At 32.8% G+C, this 6,000-nt stretch overlaps 1 protein-coding gene and 1 pseudogene across 1 annotated transcript in view; both read left to right on the plus strand.

Moving 5' to 3' along the window:
* Nucleotides 1-5,594, plus strand: part of LOC111450512 (beta-amyrin synthase-like) — a 54,077-nt gene extending 48,483 nt beyond the window's left edge. The window contains exon 16 of the mRNA XM_023090693.1: nt 5,460-5,594. The gene's annotated coding sequence lies outside the window, so the exon portion shown is untranslated. The remainder of the gene's footprint in view (nt 1-5,459) is intronic.
* Nucleotides 1,613-5,609, plus strand: LOC111450513 (annotated as a pseudogene).
* Nucleotides 5,610-6,000: the final 391 nt, after the last annotated feature.

A 6,000-nucleotide genomic window follows, 5' to 3' on the forward strand; every position in this document is an offset into this window, starting at 1 on the left:
AATGGCTACTTACATATTTGTATGAGCCTTTGCCGTTCCTATTCTCAAATTTTCTCTGCCTTATGCGTGTCACTATTTGCGTGTGCCCCACACTCATTAACTTGGTTTCGAATCTTCCCCAATGCACATCTTTGGTTTTTTTCTCGCTATTTCTGTACCGAGACGCATCCTATTTTCCTTTGAATTTCCTAAATTCTAGAATTCGGGGGATTTCATAAGTTTCCTAATTGCTTCTAATTTTCATCGGTTGGAAAACATAAGCACATTTAAAATATGGACGATTTCTTAAAACTTACTGTTTTGAACGTTAAACAAAACTCCAATTTTTCAAGTGTCATCTCTCATGGATTCCTTCCCAAAATTTATTCAAAATGATGTTCTAATGCAATTAAAACAATTTTTAGAAGAATTGCACCTATCATACTCTCGGTTCTCCCTCGAGAACTTATTCGATTCCAGTGACTCAAAAGTTCAAATTTATGCCCAATAACGCCCTGAGCAAATTCTTTGAACGATGCTGCTCCACCAGAAAATGCCCCAAACTCATCAGATCTGAAGATGGAAAATGATTTCTTCATTTTATCTCCAAAAAAATCCTTCGCCCACTCTTTCCTTTCGTTTTCTTACTTTCTTTTCTTTCCTCCCTCTTCATTTCTAGACTGGTTACTCATCAATTCTAAACACAATCAAATTACTAAAATACCCTTTGGACTTAGACCATTGACTTCGATTTTTTTTTTTTTTCACTATTTTATATTTTATATTTTATGAATCTTTGAGAACTTTACTCTTCTATTACATAGTGAAATTCAGCCCCTAAAACCTTTAATAAAATTTGTCGGTTTAAAAAATAAATGGAAAAGTTAGGAAGGCTCGTTCGTTTCCTGGCCTAAGTGTTATCGAAAATATTTTTATTTTGTCCACTTTAAACATATTTCAAATTTTAAATAAAGAAAACACGTTTTTAGTAATGTCTTAGTTGGTTTAGCTCACAAATTCTTTTTTGTTTCCTTTTTCTTTTACTTAAAATTTGAGTTATTTCAAACCAACTCTAAGTTCAAATGGTTTGGAATCAATTACAAAAAGTTTTATTTGAAAACGTTATTTACCGTTATTATAAAATATTATATTTAACAAAAGAAACGTAGTTATCGATTATAACGTTGCTTCCAAAAGTCATTTTAACCGATTATTTTGAAAAAGAAAAGAAGCGTTCAACTAATTTGTGGGCTAATAATTGAGGGCCATAGTCGAGTACAGTCTATTCAAGTAAAATGATGGATGTGTTCGACATAGAATTTATTAGGGTTGGGTGGTAGTTATAATTAAACCTTCCACTTTAATAATTAAAACAAAAAGAAAAAAAAATAATACTCATACATCAACATAAAAATTATAGTATGTCATAAATACTTTTGAAAAAACTCATACATTAAAAGAAATGATTTTTTTTTTTTTTTAAAAAAAAAGTTTAAATACTCATTATACATATTATAATTTATTCATAGAAATATTGATAATTTCCCATGTGGATATAAAAATACTAATGTCGGCCATGGACGTAAACGTAATACCCCTCATCTATATATAAGTAGAAGAAATTTGTATGGAAAGGCACAATCGAGAGAGTGAAAATGTGGAGACTTAAGTTGGGAGAAGGAGCAAATGATCCGTGCTTGTTCAGCTCCAACAACTTTGTGGGAAGACAAACGTGGAATTTCGAGCCTGATGAAGGCACTGCAGAAGAGCGAGCTGAAGTGGAAGAAGCCCGCCAAAATTATTACCATAATCGTTTCAAAGTCCAATGCAACGGTGATTTGTTTTGAAAATTTCAGGTTCTCTCTTTAAAATACTGTTTTTTTTATAAGGAATTTACTCTAATTTTCTTTGATAGTTTCTAATTGAGGACAAAGTTCACTAAATATATACATAAAAATTTAAATGGAGTTATAATAAGTTATTGAATATTATGAAAATGCAGTTTCTAAGAGATAGAAATTTCAAGCAAACAATTCCAATAGTGAAAGTGGAGGAAGCAATAATTAATAAGGAAACAGCGAGCATTGCACTGAGAAGAGCCACCAACTTCTTTGCAGCCTTACAAAGCCACCATGGCCATTGGCCTGCTGAAAACTCTGGCCCTATGTTTTACTTCCCTCCACTGGTACTCTTCCTTTTTCTATTCATTTTATCTAATATAATTCTATCACAATATTACCCTTTTCTTTTCAGGTATTTTCGTTGTATATTACGGGACATCTCGGCATTATATTCTCAGAAGAGCACCGAAAGGAAATCCTTCGCTATGCATGTTGTCATCAAAATGAAGATGGTGGATGGGGATTGCACATTGTGGGACAAAGTTGTATGCTTTGCACTGTTTTTAACTATATTCAACTCCGTTTGTTGGGGGAAGAACCTGACAAGGATGAGTGTTTTAGAGCTCGAAAATGGATTCTAGATCATGGAGGTGCTATTTATATACCTTCCTGTGGAAAGATTTGGCTATTGGTTAGTACTGTATATATACGTCTATACTATTTTATTTGAAACAGCGTAACTCAAATTTATGAAGCTAAATTTATAATTTAACTATGTAGATTCTGGAATTCCAGTGGGAGGGAGCAAACCCTATGCCTCCAGAGTTTTGGCTGTTAGGAAAATTACTTCCTTTCATTCCACCAAGTTTGTTATGCTATTCTAGATTGACACTTCTTCCTATGTCATATTTATTTGGGAAGCGATTCGTTGGACCCCTCACCCCTCTCATTCTTCAATTACGTCAAGAAATCTATACTCAACCTTACAATAACATTAAATGGAGCCCAACCCGCCATTTTTGTGCAAAGGTATGTCCCTAAACCATTCAATCCTCCCTACCACAATGCATTAGTAAAGAACAAATCAATATTCATCCTTTCAAAAGATTTTCATTTCATGTACTGTATTAGACTTTGATTATTTTAATTGAATTGGATAGGATGATGCAGGAAGACAAATGCTTTGAACGTTCATTATTTCAGAAGCTAACCTGGGATGCTATTCAATACTTTGGAGAACCCATTCTTAATAGTTGGGCTTTTAAAACAATAAGAAATAGAGCCCTTCAAATAGCTAAACGTCATATTGATTATGAAGATCATAACAGTCATTACATTACAATTGGATGCATTGAAAAGGTTAATTTCATACTTCTTTTTTCTTTTAGGTCATAATTATAGATAATAATATTACATTAATAAATATAATTTAGTTAATATGGTAGAGGGGTATCGAACATGCAGCCATTGTTTACACTTGCTTGTTGGATTGATGATCCTAATGGAGAAGCTTATAAGAAACATGTTGCTAGAATCAAAGATTACTTATGGATTGGTGAAGATGGAATGAAGATGCAAGTATGTTTTACCCATTATAAATAAATATTATATTTAGTAAAATCACAAGTTTCCATCCAACATTCAAATAAATTTTTATGAAACTTTATTATAAATATACATATAAAGTACTAAGAGAAATATATAAAGTACTAACTTATACATATATATACGTACACGAGCAGAGTTTTGGTAGTCAATCGTGGGATGTTGCTTTGGCCATTCAAGCTCTTCTTGCAACAAAACTCCATGATGAATTCTCAGAGACACACTTAAGAGATGACAAATTCTTTAATTTAAATAAATATTTGTTTATATTATTTTAATGTATACTCATAAAGGTGAGAGAGAATCCTTGGGGTGATTTTCAAAGTATGTATCGTCACATATCTAAAGGAAGTTGGACGTTCTCTGATCGAGATCATGGATGACAAATTTCTGATTGTACTGCATAAAATTTACTGGTATTTCATTTTCATAATTTCTATTAAAAATATATTAAATTTTAAATAATATATTAATTTCTTATATATATATATATATAATTGACGTGTCAGTGTTGTTTGATATTTTCGACAATGCCTTCCAACATCGTAGGAGATCCAATGGAACCACAATGCTTTTTAGAAGGAGTCGATATCATACTTTCCCTTCAAGTAAGAATTGTAATTTCAAATTTGCCTTAAAATTATCTTTTTCCTGTCAACTTAACCATGAATTGCTGAATTTTGTTGTGAAATAAATAGGCAAAAAATGGTGGAGTCTCAGCTCGGGAGCCTACCGGAGTTGTACCATCGTGGTTTGAAGTAACTAAGGCCTTATTTGATAATTATTTTCTCAAACAATACTTAAATACATGATAAAAAAAAATGGTGACAACTAATTGATATCATTATTTTGTTTCATCTTATACTTTTAGCTACTAAATCCAGTAGAGTTCTTCGAATACACGGTATTGGAGATCGAGTAAGTAGACAATCTAAGAATATTACTTGAAAAATATTACATATGAATAATTGGCATTGAACTGATTATTATCTATTTTGTTTCCCTTGTGATGAATAATGGATCGGATAAAATTAAATATGTAGAATGCACGTCATCGTCGATACAAACACTTGTTCTGTTTACGAAGCTATTTCCAAGTCATAGAAAGAAGCAGTGAAGTATTTGGAAGAAACACAGAAAGAGGATGGATCGTGGTACGGTAATTGGGGAATTTTTCACATCTATGCAACATATTTTGCTATAAAAGGATTAACGGCAACGGGAAGCACTTACAATAATTCTTCAGCACTAAGAAGAGGTGTGGAGTTTCTTCTTAAAATTGAATGTCCAGACGGTGGGTGGGGAGAGAGTCACATTTCATGTACGCAAAAGAAATACATTCCTCTTCCAGGAGATTCTTCCAATCTTGTTCAAACTTCATTTGCTTTGATGGCTTTGATCCATTCTCAACAGGTTTGTTGTCTTTTACTTCAATTATTATAAGTGCGTAAAGCTTATATATAATCAACAAATGACGTATGTAGGAAAAGAGAGATCCAACTCCTCTTCACCGTGCAGCAAAGCTATTGATTAATTCTCAACTGGAAAATGGCGATTACCCTCAACAGGTTGGTTATTGTAATATGTGTGTTTTGGTTAAACTATAATTTTTACTTTATTGTTATATTAAAAAAGAGAGTTATAGCGGTTGAATAAAAAATAGCGGGGATTTCACGCAAAAATCCGAAATTTGAGATTTTCTCTTCTTAGCCTGACAAAAGAAAGGTTCGGTCCGAAAAGAAAGAGACCAACAATAAGAAATAGGTAGAAGTTACCGAGTCTTTGATAAGAGAGAGAGGGCTTTACCTCCTTTATTTATTCAAAGACTGTAAACTCCTTCAATCAGGGCGTCAGGGATGGTGTTCCATTGCAGAATTTATTTGTAATGGCAGGAAATAGCGGGAGTATTTATGAGCACATGCATGCTACACTATGGATTATACAGGAATGTATTTCCATTGTGGGCACTTGCGGAGTATTGTAATAGGATTTCATTACCATAGTTTCAACTAAATTTATGTAACACGCTTTCAGCTTTTTTTTCATTACATCTCCATATACTATATATGTCACTCGAGACTTGAAATTAAGGGTGAGACCAACCGATTATACAATAAAAGCTTGTAATAAGAGATAAACAATGTTCATGTAGTATATGACATTTCATAAGAGAATTTTATGGGGTACAAAATATATTATGTAGCTATGCATTACTATACGAATTCCTAAATGCCCCAGGTCACTTCTCTGTGGCTTCATGACTCCCGTACACCCTCCTGCCTAGATCAACGACATCATTCACCTAAAAATTGTAGAAAGAGATGATTATAAGAATATTCTGTAAGCAACCTACTTGTATGCTATTTTAGCATCCTTAACCTTGTAAGTTTTTATGGCCTTTGCTTTGGGTTCTAGCGAGTACATATTAGGTTCCAAATCATTATTTTATACAACTTAGGTGGCTTACGTTACTTATGCAGTGAATGATCAATGTTCTAAGTTGAGGTACGACCTCATAAGTAAAACTGAGGGGTCAATAAGGTTGTATCTAAATCTAAAGCTCTCTAAACATCAT

The sequence above is a fragment of the Cucurbita moschata genome, unplaced genomic scaffold (assembly GCF_002738365.1).
Source record: "Cucurbita moschata cultivar Rifu unplaced genomic scaffold, Cmos_1.0 Cmo_Scf00012, whole genome shotgun sequence".
Lineage (NCBI taxonomy): Eukaryota > Viridiplantae > Streptophyta > Magnoliopsida > Cucurbitales > Cucurbitaceae > Cucurbita > Cucurbita moschata.